The sequence below is a fragment of the Peromyscus maniculatus genome, chromosome 12 (genome assembly GCF_049852395.1).
Source record: "Peromyscus maniculatus bairdii isolate BWxNUB_F1_BW_parent chromosome 12, HU_Pman_BW_mat_3.1, whole genome shotgun sequence".
Lineage (NCBI taxonomy): Eukaryota > Metazoa > Chordata > Mammalia > Rodentia > Cricetidae > Peromyscus > Peromyscus maniculatus.
The window spans coordinates 44,717,545-44,732,269 of NC_134863.1; the positions used below are offsets into that span (position 1 = coordinate 44,717,545).

The 14,725-nt window shown below is 37.5% G+C and overlaps 1 long non-coding RNA gene across 1 annotated transcript; it reads right to left on the reverse strand.

Moving 5' to 3' along the window:
• Positions 1-1,029: 1,029 nt before the first annotated feature.
• LOC143268009 (uncharacterized) lies at positions 1,030-14,501 on the reverse strand. Its single transcript, XR_013043595.1, has 3 exons — positions 14,414-14,501; positions 7,719-7,792; positions 1,030-1,150 (listed from the first exon to the last, which is right to left on the reverse strand). It is a non-coding gene; the product is annotated as an uncharacterized LOC143268009 (long non-coding RNA).
• Between the last annotated feature and the right edge of the window lie 224 nt (positions 14,502-14,725).

A 14,725-nucleotide genomic window follows, 5' to 3' on the forward strand; every position in this document is an offset into this window, starting at 1 on the left:
TATTGTTTGAAAGTGTCTCTACAGCAGGGAAATGTTGTCTGTAGGCATCCTTCCCAGAAAATACTGGTAAACGTCCTGAAATTCTTGATTGTCAACTAGAAGGAGGCTTCAACCCGGTTTTTCTCCTATTTTTATCTCGCCCTATTTCCTGTCTTTCTATCCTTCCTCAGATGTATTATAATTTTTACGTTTGTTCGTAATTCAAAACAATAATTTTCATTTGTAATTACAAAATGGCAAATTCATTTATTTCCACCCAATTCATTTACTCACTGAAATCTAACTTCTCTATCTCAAAGATCTTCATGGTTTCAAAACCTCCATTTCTCCTGACTTGTGCTTTTGAGATAGAGATCCCATCCTTCCTTGTGGAAACACTTTTTTTTTCCTGATCCAAGAGATTTCAGAATTGCACACATACCTTCTCCAGTTCAGTTTCTGGGCAATCATTGAATACAGCATCTTTGAACAATTGATCTTGTTTCACAACATTGTAGCAATTGGCTGCCAGCCTTCTTAACATCTCAAGTTGTGGGAAAACACCTTTGTGCCTTTCTGGAAAGAGCAACCTTGATAACACAAAGGCTTGAAATACAACTGTATGATAATGGCAGCAATCACTAACATGCTGAGCTTTAAGGAGTTACAATGGTTTATCCTAACTGCCTGAATACCTTATTAGAGGCTCAGTGGGAACTTGTGCATGCAGGTCTGTTAAGACCTATGTTTCCTAACTAGGACAATGAAGGCTATGGCAACTATTACACAGACCTCCACACCAGGCACATGGATTACAAAGCATCACTCATTCATCTCAGGAAAAGCTGATCGTTAGACTGTTAGATGTGAATGAAAAGAATCCCTTTTACTAGGTCTACCTATCATTTTTTTCAATCTGTCTGTTTGTTACATAATTTTATGATGTTACCTATTGTAGCTTATTATTGTCTCCTTTTAATTACATAGCTTATTCACCAAGAACTTGACTGGCACCATAAAATATAAATAAAATTATCTAGACAAACAAACCTGTAGGTGGTGTTTTAATTTGTTTTTCTTGTCTCCACATGAAGCCAAAGAAGTATTTAATTTATTCTCTTCTCTCTTACTCACTTTCCTTTTCTCCTATGACACTCAATGCAGAAAACACCTGCAATTAACATATGTTGTTTAAGAAATGTCTACCTCTCCACCTCAAATATATAATTTTAAGGTGTAATCACATAACTTAAATGTGATATTCTTCAAATATGCATGGAAGCCTTTAGCCGGATTTATTTCTCAAAAATGTTCTATCTTCTTCAGATACGAAAGTCTCTTTCAGAAAACACACATCATGTAACTATGTTAGCAATGTCATTTTTAAATACCATATATCAGGTTGGCTCAACAGTAACCGTGGAAACAATTAGAATCCAGCAATGCTTTTACTATTTGTAGTGCCTACTCTGTGCCAAGGGCTGTGAATACAGAGATTAAAAAAAAAAAAGAAACTTCCACTCAAAAGTCACATCCTCACTTAGCTAATCTAATATGGTGTAAATAGCTAACCCCATGTCTATTATTCATTAGATCATTATGTAGATTTTGAGAATTTCTCAGCCATTCTGGAAATGCTATTATAGTCTTCCATTTTATAAATGTGTTTTATGGTGACTAAGTACTTTGTCTCGATTTTTGGAGCTACCAAACAGTGCAACGAAGTGTAGACAAATTTCTAAACTGTCTTATTAAATAAAAACACAGAGCCAAAAATTTGAGTTAAAGTCTTAGAGAGATCAGAGAAATATAGAAAGCCACTAGCTAACCTCATCTCACCAACTCTGCAGCTTCCAAAGAAAGTGACTTCCCGTCTACCCAGGCTTCTATATATATAAAATGTCTTGCTTTTCTGCTCCCTCATTGGCTCTTAGTCCAGCTACCTCACTTCCTCTTCCTACACAACTCTGTCACCGTCTGTCTGTCTGTACAAACCTCCAGGTCTCTATGGTTGGTACTGGGATTAAAGGCATGTCACCAAGCTTGGCTCTATTCCCTAATGTGGCCTTGAACACACAGAGATACTGCCTGCTAAGGGATTAAGGGCGTGTGCTGCCTGACTTCTTTGTTTGCTTGAAATGGCTGGCCTTTCCCCCTGATCTCCAGGCACAAATAAAATATCACCACAACCAAGATTCAACCTACCAATTCTTAAAATTCATGCTCTTTTCACTCTACCCAAATATATTGTATAGAGGCTGGACTATGGCTTTACCATGTTAGAGTTTTGGGATTTTGCCATGAGGAACTTAGTAAAACTTCCCTTGAACAAACATATTCTTGTAGGTCAGATACACTATCTAAAGAAATCCTTATTCCATTTATATATATATGGCATGCCATTCACATTTTTTTCTATTTTAACAGAGATTTACTAAGCATTTTCACAAAGAAGACTTTTATGAAAAGTAATAGCAACAGCAGAGCAAGAAGTGATTAGTCTGATTGAGCTGTGTGTGTATTTATTCTGAGCCCCCAGTCTCTGCTGCTTCAGAGGGATTCGGTGTGAACACTGTAGAATTCTTACAATCCAAAGTCCATGACTTTGGTGAAGGAGTAATCATTATTTCTCTGTAAGAAAAAAATTTTTATTGACCCCCCCCCCCAAAAAAAAAGCCTGAAGTGAGGCAATCTACCATTAAATGTGAACAAGTGTGATGGGTTGTTCTAGAAATGGGGAGATGAAAAGTAAGCAAAAACAGTAGAGGAGGTAAACGGTGACAAAAGGAATGAGTTAGATTTGGTAGTTTTGACAGGGTGCTAAGAATTTGCATGCCAACAGGTTTCAACAAAATAAAGACCACATATGAAGTAGCCACAAAGTTTAATACTTTCTGAAAGAAAAATAAAGTTTGCAGTTTTAGAAGTTAGAATTCCAAAATTAGTCAGTTGTAGCTGTTTGGCCTGAGAGGCATGGTCATGTCAGGACCATGTGTCCATGAGATCATGTTAAAGGAAAAAGCTGAAGACCCCAGGGGCTGAGCTCATTCTTTTACAAGAGCTTGCTCCCAAGGGAACTGACAGGGGTCCCAACAGAACTACACAAATCCCTTCAAAGGCAATAACCACAGCAGCCTAACTACTGTATGCCTGACCCAGCAGGCTATTAAAGCTTCAACACAAACCTCTGACAGAGCAATCAGGGGGGACACCCAGAAATTATAGCCATACCATTTTTGCTAAAGGTAAAATTGGAAAGAATTCACTACATTGAAAACGACACAGCTGCTTACTTCAGATAATTTGATGCAAGCAATTTAAAAATCAATTTGTATATTTTAGCTCCAGAATATTTCTACTCATTTTAGCTTAATACATTTCCTTTTAGACTTACTGACAAACCCAATGTTCTAAAGAATAACTGTTATGAAAGGAAAGTGAAGGGAAAGCCATATCAAGGTATGTGAAACTGATACTGTAATTCATATATGATAATGTTAGAAAATAACTAAAACACAATTTTCTCATTATTTTGTCATAGTTCTCTCACATTTAATGAGTGTGTGGGAGGCTTAGGGCAGCATAATTGATACAACAGCCTGGTATGTCTTATGTCTTAGAAGGAAAGGGATTGAAAAATGTAATAATTTCCCTTAGAGTCAGATTTGGCTTTGGAGTAGAGACCATGAGTGAGACTTCAATAACTAACCAAATAATTGATACTTAATAGGATATAAACAAATACCAAAAGGACACGGGAACAACTGAGATCAGACCTGAGTCTCTAAAGTCATATTTGCTGAACGGTATTTACAAAGCACAGTGGAAAGTTATTATATGATATATCAATTTGAAAAGATTCTTCATCAGGTTAAAGTATCCATTTCCCAAGCTGATCATGTGCTAGAGTTTTCAAGATACACAGAACCAATGAGAACTGGTTGTTCTGTATTCAAAAGTGAGTGTGGGCTACACTGCATCTCGATCATTCTTAGAGTAAGAGAGAATGCCAAAGCCTTTACCAGATTGTTGGAAAGGTCAGCTCCTGTCTGTACCAATCCCTGGTGATTTCAAATACATCTTTATTAGAACCTTCCATCTTCAGGCTGCTGACACAGGCTCACTGAGTGCCACCTAGCAGTTCTGGGCAAGCTTCTCAGAGGCTTGTGGAAGGGAGGCAGAAGCAGGGCTCTGCCTTGGGAGATTTTTTTTTTTCCTGACCTAGTTTTGCAAGTATCCCATGAGTTCCAAGTGTATCCTCTGGTGGAATAGCCTTCCCTGCCTTCTGTGGCTGCTGCAGCAGAAGAGTGCTCGCCCCCCACCCCCCTCCCGAGAAGCCTATGTGGTTGAAGGCTACCCAGTCATTCCTCCTGGCCTTCCATGTGTTTGTGGACACCAGAGGACCAGGGTGTAGGCAGAAAGACAACCACACCAAGTGAAACTGGAGATACTGCCCACTCAGAACATCATAAAACCGATTTTTAAATGCTTTTTTCTCATACATTATGTCCGATTGCAATTTCCCCTCCCTTCTCTTCTCTCAGTCTCTGCCACACCTCTCTCCCCTCCCAGATCCACTCTGCCTCTGTTTCCCTTGAGAAAAGAGCAGGCCTCTCAGGGATATCACTCAAACATGGGATTCTAAGTTGCAATAAGACATTCCCTCATATTAAGGCTTGACGAGGCAACCCAGGAAGAAAAGGATCCCCCAAACAGGCAAAAGAGTGATAGCCCCTGCTCCCACTGTTATAAGTCCACACAAGAAGGCCAAGCGGCACAACCATAACATATATGCAGAACCAAGGACCCAGGTCAGACCCATGCAGGCTCCCTAATTGTCGGTTCAGTCTCTGTGAGCCCCTATTAAGGAAGCCAGGCCCTTGCCTTGGCCATTCCGCAACCATGAGAGGCTGAGGAAAAGACCCAACAGGATGTAGGCCCCTGGCACACCATGATGTGCCCTTGAACCCCCGACCTTGGCCCTGGTTCTAGTTACAAAAAAAAAAAAAAAAAAAAACACCAGATGTCTCCATACGATAGAAGATAGAAGAAGCCAATTAAAAGTTACAAGTAGTAGGTTCATGAAAAAGAAAAAAATTGGTAAACATAGTAACCGCTGAAAGAGATAATAGTTTTCCTGCACCTGCTAGCTGACCAAGCATAGCACCAACCTTGAGTCTGTTTCTATATAGTCTGTAGACCCCAAACCTCTCCCCGCCATTGCTTTACTCCCTATAAAAACTGTGCCTCACTGCTAGTCAGTGTCTCTCCTGTTCTGCTGCTGAATCAGACAGACAGCGAGGTCCAAGTTAACTCTCAACAATAAAAAGAAGCTTTGCTTTTGCATCGGAGTTGATCTCTTGGTGGTCTTTGGGGGACTCTGTGTACAACACCTATGTTCCATGGTTGGTTGATTCTGTGGGTTTTCTTGTGGTACCCTTGACCCCTCTAGCTCCTACAATCCTTTCTTCCTCTCTTCAAAAGGATTCCCTGAGCTCTGCCCAAAGTTCGTCTGTGGATCTCTGTGTCTGCTCCTATCACTTGCTGGATGAAGCCTTTTATGATGATTATGCTAGGCTCTGGCATATGAGTATAAGAGAGTATTATTAGGAGTTATTTCATTGACTTCTTTTGTTTGGTTCTATCCTAGATCTCTGGCCTGTCCAGATTCTGGTTCCTGGCTATCCAGATAGTGACAGAGGTGGGCTCATTCTCATAGTATGGGCCTCCAGCTGGACCAGTCATTGGTTGGCAACTCTATAATTTCTGCAACACCTTTACCCCAGCACAGGCAGAAATAATCATAGGTCAAAGGTTTTGTGGCTGGGTTGGTGCCCTAATCCCTCCACTGGAAGCCTTGCCTGGTTACAGAAGAAGGCCAGTTCAGGCTCCTAATCCCCCATTACTAAGAGTCTTAGCTAGGGTCCCCCCTGAGAGTTTCCATTGCAGTAGGCTTCTATCTTGCCCCCAAAATTGTCCTCCAATTCCAGTTGTCTCTCCTGGCACTTGCTCCCTTCATCTTTCCACCTGATCTCTCCTGTTCTATCCCCATTCACCCTCAATCTACCAGCAAAATCTATTGCATTTTCCCTTCCTTTCCCAGAGAGATTCATGCATTTCTCCCCATCGTTTGTGCTCCCCTTGTTTCTTTGTCTCTAGGGTTCTGTGGATTGTAGCATGATTAGCCTTTATTTTACAGCTAATACCCACTTAGAAGTGAGTACATGCCATGCTTGTCTCTCTGAGTTTGGGGTTACCTCACTTAGGATGATTTCTTTTCTAGTTCCATCCATTTGCCTGAAAATTTTATGATGTCATTGTTTTTAACAACTGAGTAAAACTCCATTGTGTAATTGTACTACATTTTCTTTATTCTTCAGTTGAGGGACATCTAAGTTGTTTTCATGTTCTGGCTATTATGGATAAAGCTGAGAGGAACACAGTTGAGCAAGTAGTCTTGGGATAGTGTGGAGCATCTTTTCGTATATGCCCAGGAGTGGGATAGCTGGGCCTTGATGTAGATCAATTCCTAATTTTATAAGAGACAGCCATTTTGATCTCTAAAGTGGCTGTAGAAATTTGCACTCTCACCAACATGGAGGTTACTCTTGCTCCACATCCTCTCCAGCATGAGTTGTCACCTGTGTTTTTGATTTTGGCCCTTCAGACAGGTGTAAAATGGAATTTCAGAGTCATTTTGATCTACATTTGCCTAATGGCTAAGGATGGTAAACATTTGTTTCTCAGCCATTTAAGATTCTTCTATTAAGAATTCTCAGTTTAGATCTATACCCCATTTTAATTGGATTATTTGCTTTGTTGATGTCTAGTTTCTTGAGTTCTTCATGTATTTTGAATTTAGCCATCTGTCAAATGTGGAGATAGTGAATATCTTTTCCCATTCTGTAGGCTACCATATTGTTCTGTTGATAGTGTCCTTCACCTTACAGAGGATTTTCATATGAAGCAGCTATTTACTCTTCTCAATAACTAGCTCAGGCATGGGAGACTCCTGCATACAAAATCCTGACACCAACACCTCAGAGGGCTATATCCTGTGATTGTACCCATTTGCTAACACCTTAATGACTACAGTGACATGAGCTATTCTATTGAATTTGTTTCTAACTTTTTTTGCTACCTCTCCAAAACAGTGCAATAAACCTTTTGGATCAATAACAAAAAAGGAATCAATAGGCAAATACATATTTAGACAATATAAAGATGTATATATGCATAGTTGGATGGATGATGAGAAGGCATTTATCAGCAGAATTGGCACATAATCTTATTGAGGCGGTGAATTCCCATGCCAAATCATCTATAAAATGGAGACATTGGAATGTTGGTAGTGTAGTTGAGTCCAGGTCTCAAGGTCTACAGACCAGGAAAGTTTTCCAAGTTAACTCCCAGTCAAGGATGAATGGACTGAGAACCCAGATCAACATATTCTTTCTAAAGGCACTGGCATCTATAGGTAAGAGATTGTAAAATTATGAAATCCAAGAGGAGATCCCAGTTTCTAGCTAAGAGGGGTGGGAGTCTCTTACAGAGCCCTTTAATTTCTACCTGAGATCCTAGATTAATCACAGGAGGATCTGACCCACTGAGTCAATGAACTTACCCACTAATTTCTTCTGAAAATACCTTTACAGACACGCCCAAAAATTCTTTATAGATCCTCAATAAAATCAAAGAACACCTGAAATTAACCATCACTGACAACTATATGTCTGTACCTCAATAATTCTCTGCTGTATTCTCTTGCCAGCTCTGATAAACTTTCAGTGAACTTTCTTGAGGATCACACTACCTAGAAGACAATGAGAAAGCTTTTAAGGACAGAAATCAATTGAGATTGAATTGACATATTGTAAATGTGAACCCGACTTCCTACTTCAAAAGTTAAGAAATCCCTGCCACAGGTGACTTAGGAGCCCTGTTGGCTTGCACTGTAGCATGCATGCCCGCTGACATCTTCGTACCCAACTGTATATGTCCCTCTGTCTCACTTCCTTAAATTATCATCAAGGCAACAATCGTAAACAATTTTGAATAGCTTGGCAAAGACAGAATGGCTGCTGCTCACATGAAAAAAGTCCCACTTGTTTCTAGTTGGAAACATATCTACTAAAAATGAGACATCTCTTTGTTTACATACTGTACTTACATTTTGGTTTCAAAGACAGCAATTACAAGTGGAAATGTCAGTAATTGTACCCTACTTGATTGCTCTAGGTAAACCTGAGATAAAGGCATGCTTTTATCAGTAATGATGAAAAACATGCAATTATATGACTCTTCACATTCTGTTGCATATACATTTTATGCTATATTAGGACAAGGCTTATGAATCAAACAGAGTACCAATCCAGAAAATATATTTAATTTTGTATAATGTGTCACTCTGCTGCTGAGAAATGCATTTGGCTAATTTTTTATCAAGCTGCACTACCCATCTTCTCCTTTGTTTCCATAATTTATACTCCTTGTGAACAGAACAGTATCCATTATTTTAAAAATTATTTTTCAATTACGTTATTCCCTTTTTAAGTCAAAACAAGCCAATTAAATGTAATTCTTAATTATTTTAAGATTGCCCTCCATTTCTCTTCTTTATAATAATTGCAAACAGTTGTTTGTCATAAAACAAAATCTTCAAAGCATTTAGAATTGTATTATTCTCAAGAATATTGCAATGTGTCCAAGAATTTCAGAGAAATGAGTGTTCCTTCACATGCCTCCACAAAGCCTAACAAAACATTTTCTTAAATGAAATTGTTACCTTGAAGTTGATTATAACAATTTATATGAATGTTAATTAGGCATACATTGAAAGTTTATCTATACATATAGAACTTAAATATATATTTCTGAAGTTCTATATAGAATCTAAAATGTATACACACAAGCCCACCAGCATGACTGAAATTCTATAGGTGCATCTGCTATTAAAATTATTTCCAAAATTATATACATAAAATATGGAGAGACCCAAAAAATAATTTTATGAAGAGTCTAAGATTAGTAACTAATATTTTCAATTTTTGAATTCAAATTATGCTTTGTCTAAATTATAAATTATAAACTTAAATTTATCTTTGAGATCACCAAAATGAACGACTCCTAATATTGCACTCTAAAAGCTTATTGTACTTTGGAATTTTACTGATATATAAGGCTTATCAATAATAAATTTCAGCATTGAGGTTATTTGTATTGATTGTCAAACAATAATACAGAAGATAAAATATGATTGAATGGAGTATAAATAATAATTTCAGAAAGCATTAGGGATTAACACTTTTTTTTAGACAGGGAAGCTACCTATGATTTTCCATGTCTTTATTGTCTGCTAGGTATGTCCTGCACAGCCAAAATCTTCAGACTGCCCTGGTAGCAATGATACTAGACATGTTATACAATCCTTGCCTTCTACATTCTTTGAAGAATGTTTTAGCTAATAGGAATTTGTTCAACTCTGAGTCATGTTGGTTGCACTAACACTAATATATCCATATTTACTTTTCCCTTAGCTTATATGAAGTCTAGTATATAGTAATAGACAAATGATATATAGAAAGTAATTACTGATGAAGGCTCACAACCTAATACTGAGACAGAACCGAGAACCAGAGGATCAGTGCGAATGTGAAGGAGAATAAATGAGGTATGGGAGCTGAATCAAAGAGAAAAGAGGCCAAGAACCCTCAACAACCATAACAATGAGTGCTGTTGTGTTCTCCATCCAGTAAGTGAAACCCCAGAGTCAGGTGTTGCAGCTTTGGTTTGGTGTCCAAGTTATGGGTTCTGTTACTGGAATAAAACACCATAACCAAAAACAAGCACGAAAGGAAAGGATTTGTTTCAACTTCCAATTCTACATCACAGGCCATTATCCAAAGAACATGGCAGAAACTGAGGTAGGAACTAAAGAAAGTATGGAGAACTGCTACTACCTAGATGGTCCCTCATGGTTTGATCAGCCTTTATGTAAATATACACTTATATGCCCCTTAGGACCATTAGACCAGAGGCAGCACCCGCAAAATTGATCTGGGCCCTCCTACATCACTCACCAATCAAGTGAATGTACCACAGGCTTCCCCAACATACTAATCTGGTGGGGGTATTTTCTCAATTGAGGTTCTCCCGAAAATGACTCATCTCATATGAACATAAAATTAGCTAGCACAGTTGGGATTTTTGTAGAAGGTAGCAAGAGAGATTTTTAAGGGGATCACATATAAGTGGAGTAGATCTGACAAGGCACAAAAACAGGATGAGTGAGATGGGTTGTATCCCAAATGTGTACCTGTCAAAGGTTTGGAGAAACAGACTAAGATTTAGAATCTGAGGACTTTGGAGTCTAAACAAGTGGACTCTGAAACAATATTATCACAAATAGAAGATAAAAATTACTGATTTTCTACATAGTTAAGGGACATTTTTCTCAGCATTAACTACTTTTTAAAAAAAATGTTGGAAATGTGTTAAAGAAAATATGTTAACTTCATGTGTAGGGCCTTGCAAGTAAATTGCACTTTCAATGAGTCTTTCTCTTTTGTAAAACTGAAACAAAATAACTGTTGAGTTTCGGATGCCAACATCTCTCTAGGTGGAGAGGGAAAGTATCCAAGATTAATTTCCAACTTTAGCAAAGAAAAAGGAAACGGTGTTACATTTTATAGTTATTGAAAAAAATCACTGGTGTAAGGTTAGACAGTTCTCTTGGCTTTATCCCCTTCTGTTTCAGCCTTGAAACATCTGCTGTGGAGGTATTTGCTACAACTAGGTTTGTGGTCCTTTTTTCTTATCACTTTTCCTCTATTTCACTAACTCCTATTTCCTATCTCCCTGCATTCATCTGAGCATGTTTGTTTTCTAAGGAATAACTAGGAGTTCAACAGCCAAATACATTTAAAAATATTTGATGTATCTAACATTATAGGACACATGGTATATTACCTATAGAATAAACCGGCAAGGAACCACTCAATTTGGAATTGTTACATCATATTAATCACATGATGTGATCATCAACGGAGAAGAAAGATCATTTATGAATTCAGCAAAGAAATTTATGGGGAGTCATAGGAACTTGAAGGGTGAGAAGGACATGAAACATGCTTGTCACAGAGAAAGGCATTAAAAAGTATAAAGCTGACTCATAATAATATAAAATCTGTGGTCTGAGGCTAAAGAAAAGTATTTTCAATTTTAGCAGGATTTCTTCAGGAGAAAGTGAGAATATAAAAGTAGGAGAAACAGACTTACTTTAAAACAAGTGACTAGATGGAAAAATTTACTCAAAGAACAAATTTACAATAAAGTCAGACTTCAGGAGTGGCAATGCAAAGGGCAACTCAGCTACTTTCTTAAAGGTTATGGGTGTTTCCCAACTATTGGGGTGGCTTCTAATCAGTAAGTACCTACTGAAACTCACCTCTATTCACAAGTGTATTTTTGCTGGTTGTAAGGATGAGTTCGAGCATCTTTATTAAGTAAAGGAGTGTAATGGGTAGCCATTCCAGCTTTGGTCTGCAAGTTCCAACCCCCATTGAGGCTTCGGTAACTGTCACGCCTACAAGGCGTGGCCAAGAGAGGGCCCAGAAGATCCGAGATCCAGATGCCATGCTCTCTCTGCTCCTGGACCCTGAACTGTGGAGGTACACGGCCGGATTGCGACATGACTTCCCCAGACCCTGTGACCTACCTATCCCTTCATTTGTAAGTTACGCCACTAATAAACCTCCCTTTTAACTACGTGGAATGGCCTTAATAGTTTCACCAATAAAGGAGGTAAAGACAGAAGGTAACTACATAAATGAAACTATTCTGTGCCTCTGTGACTGTTACGATAAAAGTCTCATGACCTAACAAGCTGGCCAGCAGACCACCAGGAACAATGACCTTGCATGTTAACCTTGAAGTTGTAGTTGAAAGAGTCTTCACAAAGCTTAATAAAATAGTAAACCAACAGACAATCAGAATACCTCCCTCAAATCAAGTAAGAATCAATCCACTGGTCTATGAGAATGATGCTAGTGTTGCATGGTTTGTTCTGCTTCAGTACCAAAGCACTTTAATTTACCTTTCTTAATAAGCACCATCTCCAAATCCTTACCTATAAAATTAATAGAAGAATACATTGTGATTAAAAGCAAATTTTATGTATTTTCAAAACATGCCTTTACTAAATAAGAAGAACTAAAGCTAATCTATTAACACATCTAAAGACTATTCTACAAGGGCTTAAAACCAACTCCAGGAGCCAGAGTGCTCTTACCTTCCCAAGGTGGTGTTTACTTGAGAGGAGGTGTAGCAAAAGAGAAAAGAACACAAAGTTACTCTGCTGGTGGTCATGCTCCATTGTTCCTTTTCTTCTGTGACCTTGGCCACGTTCTTTCACTTCCTGGTGCCCCCTTTTCCTTTCTATGAAGGTAATGGTTCTTTCCTAGTGGATTTTTAGGAGAATGAATGGTGTATACCCTTTGGTATGAGGAACTTTGTAAGCACTTCATGAAGCCAGTATTAGTAATACTGAAATATGATTTAGTAAATGCTCAGCAAATATTAGTAGTAACCTGTAACTATTTTTGTATTATTCTCATTTTAAAGTAAAGTCAAGGCTTGGTGATTTTCCTCTGAATTTCTCAGGGTCACAGAGTATAATAAAGCTCAAAGGGTTACATAATGTTCTGAAAATGTCATTTTATCTTTCCAATATCTTTGGAACCTGTAGTCTAAGCACATCCTTTTGTATCAAAAGTTACTCAAACCTAAAGAAAATAAGAAGGAAGAGAGTAAATAGTCTACATATTGTAAAATAGAGTGTATTTCAAAATAGGTCTCAGTTCTTTCAAAGAATGATACCCTCCCTACTAGTAAACTATATGCCTCCAGGGCATTACAAGTTTTTGTCAATAACATTTTCTATTTATTATCAACAAGTTGTAAGCATATTACACTCAAAAATTTTTAGCTAGTTATAAATATTTCCCAATGTTTGATGGAGGCTAAATTTCTTTATTAACCTATGATTCCTCTCTCCTTATTGCAGTAGTCACATTTAAACAGTGCCGTGACATTTACAATTTAGAAAAGAGTATAAGATAACATGAGTCTGAGTGGAAAAAAAAGTGCATATGGAGCCTCAGAACAGGCATGGTACAGCCAAGTTCAAAATGCACTCAGCATTGCTCAAGACATTCCATGGGAGGAGGGAAACAGCAACATATTGCATTCATACACACTTAAGCATGAAAATGCCACAGCCTATTCATAGGCGACAGGTGTTAAATTATAGGAATGTGTATTGTTCATATGTTATTTATGTCTTTCAAGTGTGTTTGGCATTATAGAAACAATGTGCCTGGAATTCATGAACAATATTAAAAGCATTTACTTGCTCTTTACAATTGTCTATTTTTTTTCACTTTCTAATGCATATCAGAAAGACAAGCCATGGTAAACACATCTACATATCCTTTTAACACCAACACACTATGCAAAGAGAAGCCAATTAGCAGAATGGAATTTGTTTGTGCTTGTGCTTCCATATTATCATTTGTGTGATTCATGTGGTGTCAAGTAGGAGGACTTGGTTCAATTGCTTTGAAATGGAGTGACTACATTTCTACCTGTAAGCAGAGAATGATAAACTCAAGGATACAGCAATTGTTAGAAGATGAAAATGAACAAAGTCAATCTTCTAACTTTTAGGACCATCCTTGACATTTTTGTGCAATAACTCGTAATTCAATTCTCTTGACAGAATTCAAAGTAGAAGTATGGGTTAGTTCTACTAAATAACTGTAAATATGAATATGGCTTTTGAAAAGCTAAGAGATAAAATGTATAGCTATACATATATACATTGTAAAAATTAACTGATCATATTTAGTAAAAATTTTCCTCCATCATATCTATTTTTCAGTTTTCTTTGTATCCAAATTTCTATAAATTAGATAAGTTGTTCCAGAGATACATGCTGGAGAAATGTAAATGAGTTGCTCCTTAGGAACAAACCATGGAGAAAATAACACAGAAAAGAAATGTGGAGCTGTGTTGTGAAGATGTGGGGTGGTCAATAATCATGTATAGTTTGTATCTATATGGATTTTTAGTGGTATATAAAACTCAAAAGTTTAATCAAAGTAATCTTTCCACCACTAATACCAATTTTGAAAATGTTGCACCTTAGTGCCAATCTCCATTGTTACAAATTGATGATGTCATCATTTTGCCATTAATTCAATATCTCAGGTTCAAAACAACATACATTTTGATTGAGAATCTAAATTGCCTTAATCTAGTGAATTATATTTAAACAATTCTTCAAGACAAAGAAGTCTAAAGAAAAAAATTAATTAATAATTAATTGAAGCTCTATTGAAACATCTTATATTTAGCAAAGAGTGTTTCTGAATACCTTAAAATTTGCAAGAAGTGCACTGTAAATCCCAATCTTCATCATTTGGAAGAGAAAGTTACAGCTGAGAGAAACAATGCACTGGAAGGTCTGAAAGAAACACAAACATTTTCAGAATGAAAATGGAGTACATCTGTCAACTTTAGTAGGAAAAGTAAATAGAGTCAGAGAGCTGTGAAAGAAAAGTCCCTCTTTCTTTGCCTCCCTTCTTCCCCTCTCTCTCTCCCTCCCCCCCGTGTGTGTGTGTATGTGTGTGCTATGCATGTGTGTCCACATTTTTCTATGTGAAGCTACATGTATACATACATGAAT